We start from the raw sequence: 18,159 nt of genomic DNA on the forward strand, positions 1-18,159 counted from the left end.
GAACGTTTGACGAAACTATGGATAATGATAGTGGGGAATCCGAGAGAGAACCCGAGCTCGAGCCGAGACGCAGTAAGCGGGCGAGAGTTGGAAAATCATTCGGTCCTGATTTTCTAACTTACTTGTTAGAGTACGATTCGGGTACTCTAACTTGTTTATTAGAAAATGAACCCGATTTTCTATCTTGTTTGATAGAGAACGAGCCTCGAACGTATGTAGAAGCTATGACTTCTACGGAAGGACCAATGTGGAAAGAGGCTATAAAAAGTGAAGTGGATTCTATCCTACAGAATCACACTTAGGAACACGTTGATCTTCCTCCGGGTAGTAAACCCTTAGGATCCAAGTGGGTCTTTAAAAGGAAAATGAAACCGGACGGTTCCATCGAGAAGTATAAGGCTAGGCTTGTAATCAAGGGTTACAGGCAACGCGAGGGCCTCGATTACTTCGACACGTATTCTCCCGTGACGAGAATAAACTCCATTAGAATGATACTTGCCATAGCCGCGTTGCGGAACTTGGAAGTTCATCAAATGGATGTGAAAACCGCTTTCCTAAATGACGAATTAGATGAGGAGATCTATATGGAACAACCCGAAGGGTTCGTGGTTCCGGGCCAAGAAAGGAAAGTGTGTAAATTGGTTAAATCGCTCTATGGTTTAAAACAAGCGCCTAAGCAGTGGCACGAGAAGTTTGACCATGCGATGTTAACTAACGGGTTTAAAATAAACGAAAGTGACAAATGTGTCTACGTTAAGGAAACGATAGACGGCTACGTCATTCTTTGTTTATATGTCGATGATATTCTCATCGTTGGTAGTAATGATCGGATGATCAAGTCTACCAAAAAAATGTTAAATGCGAGATTTGACATGAAGGTTATGGGTTTGGCTGATTTAATCCTCGGGATTAGAATCATTAGAAGACCTGATGGTCTCGTGTTGAGCCAATCACACTATATTGACAAAATCCTTGAGAAATTTAACAAGGATGATAGTCAAGTGGCTAGGACACCATTTGATACAAATATTCATCTAACCAAGAACCACGGAGAAGGTATTTCACAAGTGGAATATGCTCGGGTTATTGGTAGTCTGATGTATCTTATGAGCTGTACTAGGCCGGATATTGCCTATGCGGTTAGTAAACTCAGTAGATATACGAGTAACCCCGGTGCTATGCACTAGAAGGCAATAGTAAAGGTAATGAGATACTTGAGGTATACTCGTGATCTTGGACTGCACTACGGGAGATATCCCGCTGTACTTGAAGGGTATAGCGACGCGAATTGGATATCTGATATTAAGGACTCTAAGTCCACGAGTGGCTATGTGTTTACACTAGCCGGTGCAACCGTTGCATGGAAATCCTCTAAGAAAACTGTGATAGCTAGATCCACGATGGAATCTGAGCTAATAGCCTTGGACAAAGGTTGTGAAGAGGCTGAATGGCTACGCCATTTTATAGAGGATATTCCTAATTGGGAAAGACCAGTACCTCCAATATGTGTGCATTGTGATAGTCAAGCCACAATTGGGAGAGTACAGAGTCATATGTATAATGGTAAGTCTAGACACGTGCGTCGTAGACATAATACCATTAGACAACTGCTCACAACTGGTGTTGTCTCAATTGACTACGTAAAGTCAAAAGACAATATAGCGGATCCGCTAACCAAAGGGTTAGGAAGAGAAGTTGTGGAGAAGTTGACACGAGGAATGGGTCTAATTCCCTTGGACTAAAAAGTTCTATAGTGGATACCCAACCTAGCTGGCACCTAGGTTCAATGGGACAACTAAATTATAGAACGGAGCGCGTCACTGTGGGGGTCTCGGACTCCCGACCACTCCTCGTTAAAACAGTGACTCCCGCAAGAGGCTAGCATATTAATGCTTTAATGATTCTTGAGTATGCGGGATACTCGAGAAAGAATCACCTATGTTAGAGAGAAGTGAGGGTCGCTTCAAAGGAGAATTGTTGGGCACAATTCTTTAGAAACTCTCACAGAACCAGGAACGGTGACCCACGACCAAAACGGGCACACTCATGAGAGCAAGAGCATGGTTGGGAGATTCCTGTGTGAGATATGTCATCGTCTACACAAACGGCAGTCGGTTCAAAGACATCGCGTTCTACCGTACAGCCAGTAGAGTAAACATGTCTTTACAAGGGAAGGTTCAAAGGGTATAGTGACCCCCTACCTATCCTATGCAGGGATCGACCGTTTGAACACAGTTGTTTCCGATTTCAAAATACCCTGAAAATCAATTTTTCATTCATGTGGGGGATTGTTGGAAAAATAGCTTAAAATGGCATAAAATGGCATGTTAAGTGGCTATTTTGTGGTACAATTATCAGTGGGGTCCACTTCCGATTTGGGTCGGGTTAAAGTGGATTCGGATTCTTCGTAGTGAGACGAAGAGATCGATATATTGTACGCTCAAAATGGATAATGGGTGAATGAGATATTGATTTTCAAAGTAAACCCATTTGAGTTGGAAAATGAAGGGAAAAAGTGAGCTTTTGTCCCACATTGCTTTGGAATGAAGATTTTCCCCCCTTATATACAAGAGCTCTTTTGAAGCTTGTAGAATTGTATAGCATAGAGGCTCTCTCGCGTGGGGGGTGGGGGGGATGCAAATCAAATTCCAACTAGCAGAGATTGAAAAAGGCTTGATACAAGCCCGAGCTCGTGTGCGCCGGCACCTGCGGGCACAAATGTCGTCCGGAAATTGGCTGGCCTTGCGGGCTAAGTTATGCCAAACTCCGGAACAATTTTCCGAAACTGGAGCAGTTTCGGCCAAACTGCCATCCAAGTTTCGGCCATGGGCCGAAACTGTGGTCTCGGCCAAAGGAGGCCGAGACGAGACAAGGCACCAAGGCCGAAACTTCCAGTTTCGGCCTGATGGTCGAAACTGGAAGTTTCGGCCTACACGAACCTGTACTGCTTTCTGTGACCGTTGGGTTCAATTCTTACTGTTACGGAATTAATTCTTTGAGTTAATTCCAATCTTTATTTTTGAATTGAAACCCATGGTAAATGTTGCTGTTACAAGGTGTAGTGGGGGGTGCCTTAAAGTGCCTCATTAAAAGCTTTTGGCTCCTTCACCCCTATATAAGAGAGGTAGTGAGAAGCAGATTTTTACACACTACCACTATACACGAAAAATTGTTTTCCAGCCTCAAAATTCTGCTTCTACTCCCTTTCTTTGCCTACTGTGTTCATAGCCTGCCTTGCTCGCCGGATTCCTTGTTTGAGTGCTCAAACATTGAATCACTAGCAAGTTTTATTCTGGGAAGCCTAGGCCACAACGCTCCTAGCATCTACGGGAGGTGGCAAATAAGGTTTTAAGGAAAGAGTGCTCACTCGACTCTTGCAAAAACCCAACACCAAACACTAGCCACTTTTCTTCATCTTTTCTTCCCTTCTTTCTAGAAAATAATAGTCAATTTTTATTTGATTATTATTTGTTTTCTACCAACGGTTCCTACAGAGTAAACCTCCATTCTCTATAAAGGGGTCGACACAAACTGCCATCAAACCGTAGGAGTGTGACCTCCCTCTTCAACATCCATGGCTGGCTCCGTGTGCACCATGAATGCACAACATAATTTGCCGTTTTGTTAAGGCCCATTTTGATGGTCTTGCCCATAGCCCAATGCGGGGTAGCGTAGTCCTAGTTCTAGCCAATGAGAGAATATAAGATGGGACAAAACTATTAGGTATGGGTCTATGCACCTACTCTTATCCCCCCTACCCCTCACGATCTCTGAACACCCTACAAGCTCTGTGCTGACACTCTTGTCCACCTATGTGACGTGTGTTCAAGCCGTAAATCTTGTTCACTTTGTGGGATGTCGACTTCCTCCCGTGATGGCCCTCTGGGCCTTTAATTTTCTCATTGTGGGTTGTCAGCTTCCCTATTCGGTAGCCATTTGAGCCTTGTCTCCTTGATGGTTGTTAACTTCAATTCCCTCCTTGCTCTTTGTGGGTTGTCAGCTTTCTTCCTCGGTGGCTCTCTAGGACTTCTTTCCTTGTGGGTTGTAAACTTCATTCTTTGGTGTCCCTCTAGACCTTGTATCCTTGTGGGTAGTCATCTTTATAGATATGTCTACCAAGCCATAATAGATTAACAATTAGATTAAATTAACCATAATAGATTAATTATAATTCAAATGAAAATTGATCTATTAGCAAATTAAACATTAGCCACTATTCAATTATACTAAAATAATCATAGAATAATTTAACACAGAAAATTAATAAACATATACAATCGTTGGAGAAATTAATAACAATAAGAACTCACTATTGCAGAAATGAACCGAGCTTCAATAATCTATAGCTAGAAACAATGGGATTAGAACCCAACCATTGAAGTCTTCCAAAGAAAAAGAAAAGGGAAAATACTATGTGTACTCTCATTTTCTACTCTCAATTTTTACTCCCACGGACAAAACTTTGATGTAGACATTTGTATTGAGACTCACATGAAAAAAGTAGCTTATCAGTGTCCGCCACATCAGGGAGTAAAATTTAGGGAGTACGATTTGGGAGTACATGTAGTACAACTCTTATTCCTAAAGCTAATAAAGTCAATAGTACTAAAAAAAACCTAAACTTCCTCAAAAGTGTGTTTCTCCCATATGCCCACACGGTACAAAAGTTCAATTCTGGTTCCATGTCTTTCATCTCTTCAAAGCCAACTTTAAATTCTTCATAAATCACCCAACCTCTCTCATTTTTTTATATTCTTGCCCCAACATTTCATTATCCAAAAATGCACTAATTACATATCTATCAATGGGCTAGCAATGTTGTTGACCACTATAAGTCTTGAGATAAAGATCTAAAGCCATGTACAATTCATGAATCGGGCCCTCAAAGCGTGCCATAAATTAGGCTTCCATTGTGAAAGTATCAATGACAGACTACTTCACACTCTTCTATGAGATTGCTTCTATAGCTAGGTTGAATAGATAGATTAACATCAATTTTCTCATATTCATGCATAAGATATAGTTTCAAACTAACTAACAAATCACTTTAAGTTGATTAGTCCTTTTATGGGTATGCATGTGACATTGTCTCTAGTCAATCATTACACGTGTTGGGCTATGATGTGATACTCAGAATAGTGGTGGCAAAGGTGACTTGCTTGTTGATTGTGCCCAATCTCCATGACCGGTTTCCCAACCCTGAAGGCCAAAACGTGCTCAAATAGTTGACCTACCTGTAAATTATAGTACAAGTAAACTCGATGTATACTCTTGATTATATTCCAACATATCTAACCCCTTCATTAAAATTAAAATTCCACTCTCTTTGACCCTCTTCAATGTTAGTGGGAAGGTCAACTAACTCAATGAATGTTTCTCCTATTATATATATATATATATATATATATATATATATATATATAGAGAGAGAGAGAGAGAGAGAGAGTGTGTGTGTGTGAGAGAGTACTATGATAGAGTACATGGTGCAATCCATTTTGCTCACTTAAACCCAAATTAAAGAGCTAATCTTTGTTTGAAATATTTTTTACTTAAGTCTAGCTTTACATACATCATCATCATCATCATCATCATCATCATCATCATCATCATCGTCATCGTCGTCGTCATCGTCATCGTCATCGTTATCGTCATCATCGTTATCGTTGTTATTATTATTATTATTATTATTATTATTATTATTATTATTATTATTATTATTATTATTAGCTCCGTAACAGCAGTTCAATAATTACACGTGTATATAATATGAGAAAACATATGTGAAATAATTGAGCAATATCTATGGTATAAATCCTCAACATAGAAAAAAGATGATGCTGAAATTTGTGTTGAAAGCTACGCTCAGCTCCTTACTTTCCACGTTGGGAAAAACATTATATAATTTGAATTTGCTAAAAAGATCAGAGGTGTTGAATAGTATATGAGGTGATCGAGGAAGCCTATGGTCACCGAATTTGGCAATAAAAACAGAAATTAACTGCCAAAATTACCTGACTTTAGAATGAATCCGAACGTAGACACGTAGAGACACAAGCTAAGTATGTGGAAAAATATATATATGCTGGCAAAGTGATGGATACAAAGTACATTAAGATTAACGCTCGCTAGCCTAGCATTAGTAGTGTCGTCATGTTTGCATACGTAACAACGTAAGTACTCACATATATTCACTCAATATAAATACACACCACTCCATCCACCCTTAATGTACAAATTACATAACAACATTCACTGTATAGTACCCTATTATTGCAAATACCTACGTATACACAAATGGCAAAATCCTACACAATATTTGTTGCTTTTCTTTTCTGCTTCCTCATAGCGACACCTACTGGTGAGTAATCGTGACATTATATTATATTATATTATATATATATAGAGGGTGATGTTCGAATGAGAACCCTTTCTCTTGTAAGAACCTTGCGAACTTGTACATAAATGTACATACCTGACTATATAAATGTATACAATCTACCTTAAAATAGTTTGTATGCATATATGTACACAATTGTGTACATTCAAGTTGGTTTGCAAATTTTCACGGGAGCAGGGAATTTCATTTCATCATTAATATATATATATATATAATATAATGCTTTGTGAATTTGATACGTCTGCTTTAACTTATAACTTTGTAGTTAATACATATATATAATATATATAATGTTATGTTGATAGAGAGTAAAGTGGGTGAAGAAAATGTGTGCGAAAAGCGAAGCAAAACGTACTCCGGTTGGTGTGATGGTGGCGACTGTGATCTCCATTGCCGGGATGTTGAAGCCGCGGTTGAGGGCTCATGTCACTGGACCTGGAACAAAGGATGGGCTTGCTTCTGCTATTTCAATTGCTAACGATCGATTAAATCTCATGATGATCTGCAATAATAACAATAATCCCTCAAACTATGAATAATAATACTGTAGGGTTGGAGTTCAACCTTTTGGAAGAATGAATAATAATACTGCATGCTGAAAATAAAATAATTAATAACAAGTGTGTCCATCTTTTTTTTAATAGCCAGAGTTTTTGGCGAGTTGGTTGTATAATATGTATGTGTTATCTTTCAAGTATTAATCTTATTACTTTTTTTTTGAATGCATTAATCTTATTACTTATTTCTAAAATACAATAATTTTTGTAATTATTTATTTATCACATCCCTTTCTTCAAAAAGCACCTTGTCAATAAAGCGTCGGTGCAAAAATGAGCATAGCCACATGTAAATATAATGATACTCCTTGGTTGAGCTACAAATGGAGACATGGACAGCTTGCACATTGACTTGCCTTTTAATATAAATTCTTGGACAACATGAAGCCTCATCTAATATTTTTTTGAAAATGGTTTCTATTGTGAGAGATACTTCTTTTTCCAAAACCCTAGTAATGTAAAATGTAATTCTTGAGACCACTCCAAAAGCTTGACATACATGCATATCCCTCGTTGTTATCGTCTCGAGAAGTCAATTAAGAAGGTATATATTGACGGTGGCGTTCATAGAGAAACTTTTTTGTTTTTTTAAAGCCAAAGAAGCAAATATATTAAATCATCAAATGGTTCAAAAACAACGGTGGAGCATCCTTCCAAACAGTGCGAGAGGCAGTAGCACCCGCGGCCTTAGCTAAAATATGGGAAACCCAATTGTCATCACTGCTAAACAAACTGACAAAACAACCAGGAATAGAACTAACTAACTGAAAACAAGACTTCGAATAATAAGACTAACATACGAACGAAATAATGCGCAGTGATGTAGATTCGAACAAAGAGTCTAAAGTTCTGTTTGATAAGCTTATTTAACCATTATTAATTGTTTGATTTAGTTAAAATATCAATATAAATGTTTGGTTAATTAGTTTTTTGCAACTCCAAAAGGCTAAAATTTAAAAAGTTACTCCAAGCAACTTTTTCAATTAACTTTTTGAAAAAAGAAATTATATTATACCAAACAGCTATCAGCTAACTGCTAATTTACCAAAACACTTTTCTACAATCAGCTAATGTTATCAACTATTTATACCGTCTAATTAACACAATCAGCAACAGCTAACAGCTATCAGCTATCAGCCATTTTACCAAACAGAGCCTATGTAGATAATGACATCTGTATATCCTTGTTCTTTCAACCAAGATATAACGCTTCCCGAGCCGCTATAGCTTCAACTAAAATAGGATCTTGCGGACAATTGATGAGGGGGCCGTCACCATTTTGTAGAAAGAAACCGAATGCTGCTGAGCTGTGGGGGCCTTGAAATCCCGTATCAACGTAACAAAACCTCCCGGTGAACGCAAGCTGCTCCGGTGGAGGAATAAGTTACGTTGAGTCTTCACTTGTGGAGAAGCAGCAGGCCGGACGTGGCCGGCTGAGAGAAGACCACGCATCCCACTGTGCATTATGGAGTTTCCGCCACAAAGCAACGGAGCTCGCAGACAACCCTCCCAAACCGCCTGATTCCTCGCCATCCAGATTTGCATACTAGGTTCATAGAGAAACCTAGTATGCAAAGATTTGTATTTTGCGGACTTGAATTTACTGTGTGACCGAAACAAGATGATAATCCAAAATAAAAAATGCACTAATTACATATCTATCAATGGGCTAGCAATGTTGTTGACCACTACAAGTCTTGATCGAGATAAAGTTCTATAGCCACCTACAATTCATGAATCGTGCCCTTAAAGCATGCCTGCCATAAATTAGGCTTCCATTGTTAAAGTAGCAAAGACTGACTACTTCACACTCTTCTATGAGATTGCTTCTCTAGCTAACTAGTTGGAATATATAAATAAACATCAATTTTTTTTTTCATATTCATATATCAGATATAGTTTAAAACTAACTAAAAACTCACTTTTAAGTTGATTAGTACGTCCTCCTATGGGTAAGCATGTGATATTGTCTCTAGTAAGTCAGTCATGACACGTGTTGGGCTACTATGATGTGATACTGAGAATAGTGGCCTGGTGGCAAAGGTGACTTACTTGTTTGATTGTGTCCAATCTCCTTACCGGTTTCCGAACCTTGGAGGCCAAAATGTGGTCAAATATGGTTGACCTGCACCCCAAGTTATAGTACAAGTAAACTAGAAGCATGTATACTCCTAATCGATTATATCCCTAACATATCTAACCCGCCCCTTCCATAAAATTAAAATTCCACTCCCTTTGACCCTCTTCAATGTCAGTGGGAAGGTCAACTAACTCGATCAATGAGTGTTTCTCCTATTATAGATATATAGGATACTATGATAGGCTAATTAACCATTGTTTGAAATATTGTTTAGGCTGGCTTACTTAAGTCTGGCTTTACATACATGAACATTATTATTATTATCTATTAACTCCATAACATACACCAATTCAATAATTACACATATAGTATATATAATATAAGAAAACATATGTGAAATAATTGAGCAATATATCTATGGTATAAATCCGGCCTCAACAAATTAAAAAGATAATGCTGAAATTTGTGCATGTTGACCTTAGTTTCCAGGTTGGGAATTGAAAAACAATAATTTGAATTTGGTAAAAGAGGTGTTAGTTGAATGTATGAGGTGAGGAAACCTATGGTGACCGAAGATGGGAATAAAAACTGGAACTAAGTGCCAAAATTAGGTGACATGCATTGGGCAGACGAATGAATCCGAATGCAGACAGGTAGAGACAAATGGTAGCAAAGTGATGGATACAAAGTACATAGTGATTAACGCTGGCTAGCATTAGTACAGTGTCTTCATGGTTGCATACTATACGTAAGCTCACATTTATTCCCTGGCCTCAATATAAATACACACCACTCCTTCCACCCTTAATGTACAAATTACATAACAACATTATTGAGTGTAGCCTAGCTATTATATTATTGCAAATATATACCTACGTATATATAAAGAAATGGCAAAATCATACACAATATTTGTTGCCTTTCTTTTCTGCTTCCTCATTGCGACACATACCGGTGAGTAATCGTGGCATTATATATATATGGTTTGTCAATTTGATTTTGTACGTATTATATATGTATACGTCTGCTCTAACGAACTAACTTTGTAGTTAATATAATATAATGTTATGTTGATAGAGAGTAAAGTGGGTGAAGAGAATGTGTGCGGGAGGCTAAGCAAATCGTACTCCGGTTGGTGTGATGGTGGCGACTGTTCTCTCCATTGCCGGGATGTTGAAGGCGCGGTTGACGGCTCATGTCACTGGCACAACGTTGGAATGGCTTGCTTCTGCTATTTCAATTGCTGACGAGAGACTAATATCATATATATAATTCAACTTCTATGCCTGAATGTCATGTCATGATCATCTGATCTGCAATAATAACAATATAGTATAATAATCCCTCAAAGTATGAATTCAATAATACTGCATGCATGCTGCCAGCTTGCTAATTGTATTACAATAAATTGTACTTTGGCAGAAAATAAAATAATTAATAAGAATTGAAGTGTGTCCATCTTTTTTTTTTTTTTTTTTCAATAGCCAAAGTTTTCTGCGATCGAGTTGGTTGTATAGTATGTATGTGTTATCTTTCAAGTATTAATCTTGTGTTATAAATCCTTATTTATGGACATTATTATGACATTGATTACTTGTTTTGTAACTGTTGTAACAGTCAATTTGTATAGAGTTATATATATGATGTATAAGGATATAATGAGATGAATACACCAGAAGATTCTCCCTTGTCTCTATATTTCTTTTAACACGTTATCAGCTACTTTGCTCTATTATCGCCCTGTGATCGCACAATCCCGACCAGCGTCTCCCATCGCCAGTGCGACGCTACCTCTAGCGCGATCGATGGCCGATATGGTGATACAGTGGCCGTCTACTTCCAGCACAGAGAAAAGAGATTATGGGCAATTATATGTTTTAAAGGAAAGGAAAATCAATATATTGGAAATCTGTCCTCTGTATACTGAATCTCCGGTTTCCTTCCCGCAACGGCTTCGGCGAAGCGGCAGACGGCGATCAGAGCGACGATTTCCGCAAATGACACCGGTTTCGTAAACGGTGATCGGATTACGAAGGCGCAGTCAGCTTCTTCCTCCCTGACGCCGAAAAATCGCTCGAAGAGGCGTCACGGCTTCTCCCCGTTCGCGAATCTCCCTTCGCGGCGATCTTGACCAGAACAGATCGTTGACCCCATCATATCGATCGGAGGGCACCGCGTGAGGCCGGTTTCCCCGCATGATCCTCGTTCTCTCCGCTCTAGAACCAGCCGGCGATCAAGACGAGGGCATATCGTGGATGATCATTCCCATAGCGCGCTTCAGCCCACCGGCGATCAGTCATTCTTCCTCTCTCCCTGCTTCCGATAGTTTGAAGACTGTCCGTCGAGTCTTGGTTTTCTTCAAAAATTATCTCTCCGGCGATAAGATCATTAAATACACGGTGAAAAGCTCTAGATCATCGGTGAACGGTACAGTTTCCTTGAACCCTAATTATTTGCTGGTGCAATGCTGTTCAGAGTGAATGTATAAATGTCAATTCTGGAAATCTGTGCGGCTCTTTTTTTCATTGCACTATAATTTATAAGGTTTTGATTAGGATTGCAATTACATAATCGCTCTGCATCCTAATATGAAATTTGCTATAAAGAAAAGGGGATAGAGTAATTATTTTGAATTGTTTTCTTGTCCCAATCTGAGGGGATACAGTTAAAAATGATGATCTTGTATTCTTGGGATACATGAGTATTAATAATCAATTGATCATATTGGTACATTTTCTGTGGACTTGGGAGATGATGAAACCAAATCTCAGATCTTGCTTTGTTGCGTTTCTACTTGCAAAGAAAATGTTTACCACAAGAAAGTAATATGACTGCCCTTTGTGCTCAAAATGATATTCCACATTATTTTGGTTCAAAGTTTTTTTTGCTTCTAAACATGGGCTGCATGAGGCATAGATTAAATGGTCTATTTCTTTTATTGTTTGTGTCAATAAAAGTTGCATCTTCAAGCTATAATGAGACTATTTTTTTGCTTCCCAAGATGATAACATTTGTATTGTACCTAATAAAACTGGAAGCAATTTCTCTCAGAAGCAAACTTGTCCCTATCCATCTTGCAGTACTTCGGGTAGAATAATGGACACATTGGAAATTATCCATTTATGAATATGTTATGCCTTTTTGAGAATTGCTTATGTTAAGTGATTGAGTCATTTTACTATACTGCAATCTCAATTCAAGATTTGAATGTTTTTTTGAAGTACAAAAAGGCACATCCCGTGGTGTGGGTGCATGCTATGCCAATGGTATTAAAATATATTCTGAAGTCCTCAATCACCAAATGGATGCCCAGAAGGCACAAGCACTCAGTTTGCCTGAAGCAAACTCGATATTGAATGATAATGAGATGGTGAGATAAGTCTTTTCTCCTAAAGAGCATATTCGTCAAGGTGGAGATTTGTTGAGTTATCTTTTCTCCTAAAGAACATATTCGCCAAGGTGGAGATGGTGAGATAAGTCTTTTCTCCTAAAGGGCATATATGTGAAGGTGGAGATGGTGAGAAAAGACTTATCTCACCATCTCCACCTTCACATATATGCCCTTTAGGAGAAAAGACTTCTCCACCTTCGCAAATATGTCCTTTAGGAGAAAAAGATAACTCAACAAATCTCCACCTTAGCAAATATGTCCCTTAGGAGAAAAGACTTATCTCACCATCTCCACCTTCACAATTACGCCCCTTAGGAGAAAAAAAAAAACTTATCTCACATATACACATGGGTAGGAACAACCATGTTTATCCCAACTAGCCGGCCATATGCACCACTCAGCATCAAACGTTTTCCAGCATGTACACGAACCGCTTTGTTCCAAGCCATTCGCCCCTCAGCCGTCGACCTGTTATACCGCCGCAACTCATGCTAACTGCCCCGTTCAGCTGACTTCCTGCATCCGGCCCATACCAGGTCCATATCCCCTCCTGGTATCCACGCTGCCCCAACACAACAGCGCCCCTGCAAAGTCACACTAAACCCGTGTGCCTTGCCCAATGCTCTACTAACCAGCAATTACCACTGGCCAGCAACACGCACAACGCAGCATCAAACGTTTCCCAGTGCATGTTCACGAACTTCTTCGTCGTCCCGAGAAGTCCTCCCATACCAGCCGTGACTCATGCCAAGCCCGGCCCATACCAGGTCCATGTCTCATGACAAACCCAACCCATACCAGCCATGACTCATGCCAAGCCCGACCTATACCAGTGCCATACTGGTCCATACCACTATACCAGTGCCATACTGGCCCATACCGATACCAGCCGTGACTCGTGACAAGCCCGACCCATACCAGGTCCGCGACCCCTCCTGGTATCTACACTGCCCAACACCACAGTGCCCCTCACCACATTCTCATCTAGCATCTAGAAACGCCCAACAAGTCCAAACAATGTTCGAACTTGTTACTAGTTACCGCTAGAACATCACCTTCACTATAATAAGATTCATCAGCATGTACCACGTCCGTAGCTTTCTGCTTCTTCAACTCCTTCCAATCAGCCTCTTCCAGATCAGATGGCTTTTCCGCCTTCAAGGTTTTTAGAAGGCCTTGTTGTGCCAACAAATCTTTTACCCTAGATTGCCATAACCCAAAATTCTCCACCTTCAAGGTTTTCAATCAAATTTTGATACCTCGAATTTTATACTTGAACGGACCATCTCAACAGTGCTCTGATACCAATTTGTTGAGATTAATAAGAACAAGAAAAATAATAATGGCAGTAAAGGATAAAGAAGACAAGATTTACGTGGTTCGGCAATGTGCCTACATCCACGGGAGTGAAACAATTCTTATATTCATAGTGATGGTGATAGTGGTGACACTACCTATAGGGATACAACCAATATATTTATAGGCATCTAATCCTTATACAATAGGTCTACTCGTTTCACTCCTACTCCTAGTATGAGACAAACACTTATTCCTAATCCATATATGAGACAAACTCAACAATAATGATGATTGCAGTACGAGCTTGAAGATTATGGTGATCATGATGGACATTTTATCTATTTTATCTTTATATGACATGTGTATCACGAATATTTAATCATATTCTCAAGTCATTTTATATTCATTTAAATGCTATGATGATATCTATTATTGGCTCTTGGTATGTTGTTATACCATGTCAACCTATCAACTGGAATGTGGTAAATGATATTTTTGAACTTAGAAGAGTGAATATCTTTGTAGATAATGCTGACTGTGCATGTATTATTTAAGATAAAAATATGTCATATGCATTAGCATCTAGTTGATGCCTAGCATTTGAGAGCTTAATTGAAATATATAATGTTGCGGCACACTTGCATACATTGTTCAGTGTTGGTTAACACATGACAATCACTTTTGTCACAATTTGCTCTCTTTTGCAATGTGGTTATGCGTATATCATAAAAGAAAATGTGGCATAACAATTATTTGCTATAGGCCATAAATGTTAAGATTTATTATAAATCTTACTAGAAGCTTTGCCCGGATGGCAAATCAAAGCTACGGTTTATTATGGGACAATCCCTGAAGGATCGTTTTAATCAACAAGTGGTCATAGTCTGAATTCTAAATATAGTTTTGCCTAGAAGGTAAATCAAGAGCACTATTTTTATCTGTCACCCGTTATCTTGCCCCAACCCTCGATTATAGATATTTGATCTAAAAGGATTTATAGACCCTAAGTCAATCCCTGAAGGATATTTGGTTATGCGGGTCTCATTGTCAATGGTCGTATTGTACTCCAGTAGTAGTACATGACAAAATTATGCTAAGTGTTTGGTCATTGGGCTATCTTTTAATAAGGTCTGGAAGACCCTGAATGTGGATTGATCTTTAAGGTGACTAATGACTCATGAATGAAGTTTGCAACTTCTATTTCTAATGCTATGCTACTCTCCAAAAGTCAATATTGACTCACATCATGTTTTTTTTTTAAGGGGACTCACATCATGTTGGTTTGCCTAAAGCAAACAAGTTGTGATTTTTTTTTACACATAGTAATCACTGCCTGAAAATTCTGACCGGCGCAGTTTGAAAATTAAATTCGTGAAAATGACTTCTTGAACTCCTTTTGGCATGAAAGTTTTTCTGGAGAATCTAGACTCGTGGTATTTGATGTCTGCAAAAATATTTTGTTAAAAATATGCTTTGGTGATTCCAGAAAAATTAACGTTTTGGCAGTGTGCTGTCAATTATTTTTTTGCCTGGAGCAATGTTGGGAAAAATTTCAGGAAAAATACTTTTAGACCTTGGATTGCCATGAAAATTTTCGTGTACATTCTAGACTTAATGAACTACATATCTGCAAAATTTTGTGCCAAAATGTGTTACCGTTTTTTCCTATAAAATTCTGCAATCCAGGTCAAAATTCTGGAAATTTTCTGCCATTTTTCAGTTTTTATATCTTGCTATTTTGTGATGTTTTCATGCTGATATGAAACTATGAAATAAAATGAGAGCTTGCTTGGAAAAGTGCTGTTTTTGACTCCCCGAAATAGGAATGAATGGGCCCGGCAGCGAACATGTGCTCATTATTCTTCGGCGAACGGTACTTCTCTCATTTTTCTAATTTATGAATTAATAAACAATAACTCTTGTCATGTCATGTCTTGTGTGTACCAAACGTGATACTCTTTATTTTATGGATGTGCATGACTCAATTGAGAGTTTGGTGTCCAAGACATAAGGGACAATTATATCACATGCTATTGCATGCTTCTCTTTAATTCTATGAGTCATTCATTAGGATGAACCTTGACGATAAATTCTTGACCAAAAATGGTCCACCTATCCCATCAATCCCGGAAGGATTGCTATGACGTTACTATGAGTCAAATTCTTTTTATCCAAGTCTAACTCAATGCATATCACAAATCAATCCCTATAGGATTGCTATACCCCCTTTTTCACCTAGTACGTGGTTTCAGAAGTAACATTTCCCTATCTGCGTTATTTTATTTGCGCAGTCTATTTGATATCACCACCACAACGTACCTCTAAAAGGGCTATCAAAGAAACCTCTGTCTATTGATTAAATACCGAAAGCCCATGATAGGGGATCAATACATATAATTGGGTACGTTGACTGCATTCCTAATGAAGATTGTTTCTCGGCATTAGGGGGAGATAATATACTACTCCGTAGCTTTTTGTAATGCCAAGAAATTTCATAAGAATAAAAACATCTTCATTATTTAAATCCATGTACTAGTTAGATTGAACTGGAAGTTCAAAAGATAATCTATTTGCGATTTTAGCAAATAATCTGCCAAATACATCTATTGATCATAATGATCATAAAAGAAGTGGCTAGGTCATATATCCTTGGACCAAACATATCTATCGATACTCCTTGACACTAGAAGTGTAGGAGATCTATCGGTGAAAGAGATATGGATCATAATACTAGATCTAGTAAAGAAATATCATCACTCTTGAAATAGCTTGAACAATTATGTCTTGCAGACGTTCGTCCAGATGACGAAAAACCCTAGTAAAATTTATAGGTGCACCAAACAAACATAATACTAGGGATGCGGAACGACCAGATCAAAATATCTTTGGGAAATGTTTAATTAGAATCTGGTTGTTTTAGAAATTGCCATTACTTTTACAAATATGGGAGTTTTTACAAAAAGGTTATAGTTGTCGACAACACAATTGCCATTACAAATTGCTTGTTATATAATCTGGATCCAGAGTTAGGCACCAGAAGTGCCATGACTATTTAATATATAAAGGAGCAATTAAGGCATAGCTCGACTCGCTAAAATGAATAAATTCTCTTTATAACAATACAACATTTGAGCGTTAACCCTGAAGGTTACAAATGGGTGTGTGCATGAAAGAGAAATAAGAATAATGAGGTGATAAAGCGAGTTTGTAGCCTATGGGTTCACGCAGAGACCCTTAATTGATTTTAATCAAATATACTCTCCCACGGTAAATGACATTAAGTTCCGCTACATAATACAATTGGCAGAATAATAAATTTAGATATGCAGTTAAATTTATCTTGAGAAATCCCTGATGGATTCATAATTCTCGAAATGAGGATTTTAAGTATTATTATGTGTCATTATTTACTCTTTAATGGGTTGCGAATGGAGTTAATATCCTCATTGAAGGAATAATATGTACCATTGTGTGCTCGATAAAGGGTTGATAATGAACTTATTTATTATTTATTATCTCAGTCAAGATTGATGGTGTAAACATCAATGAAATATATAAAGAGCTTGATAATGTCAGTTCATGCTTAAAGGCTGAGACTTTTGAAATAAAAAGCTTGTGAAAGCTATAAGTATTATCTCGACTTGAAGATCGAGCTTTTCTTTGAAGTTTTCTTTTATATACACCAGTCAGCCTACATCTAAAAATGTTTTTTTTTCACATGTCTATATGCATATAAGTGTCATGTTTTTATCAAACTAAAGGTTGCCTAATAATCTCTTGAAGCAGATAAGGAACCTTTTTGGACTCGAAGTCCCTTACTTCATTATCGTTGTAAGCACCATTATAGAACCAGAAGTTCCATAACCGCAACATATTTGCGATAAAATTGCTAGCAAAATCTAGTGCTCCTCCTACAAATGAAGTACTTGAATAATGATTGACATATCCTCCAGTATCTTCGAGATACAAAAACATGACATTTATGTAAGAAACCATGATACGGTTTTAATAGGCTACTTGGGTACTGGCTGTTTTTGTTTGATCCATGCAATGCCAAGTTCAAACTGGTTATACAATACCTTTCCCTAAATGTTCAAAATGAGGACAATAATACTTGTGTTGCACAAATGTTATATGAGCTCTAGAAGAGCCATAAGATTATTAGACATTTACTCTAGTGACAATCCAGAAGATTTGTCCAATCCATTTCTTCAAATTTTTGAAATATATGTAGAACTTGAAGATTGTTATCTTCGGGGGGAGACGTGAAGTACATTTACTCGAATCAATCCGGAAGATTGAATGTGAAATCCTGAAGATTAAGTCATAAAAGACTAACAGTTGCGCACTATTTGCAACACATAAATTCATAAATATCATGTACTCTTTTCCTCACTAGTTTTCTCCCATTGGGTTTTTCTAGTGTGGTTTTTAA

This window comes from Ipomoea nil, unplaced genomic scaffold (assembly GCF_001879475.1).
Source record: "Ipomoea nil cultivar Tokyo-kokei standard unplaced genomic scaffold, Asagao_1.1 scaffold2950, whole genome shotgun sequence".
Lineage (NCBI taxonomy): Eukaryota > Viridiplantae > Streptophyta > Magnoliopsida > Solanales > Convolvulaceae > Ipomoea > Ipomoea nil.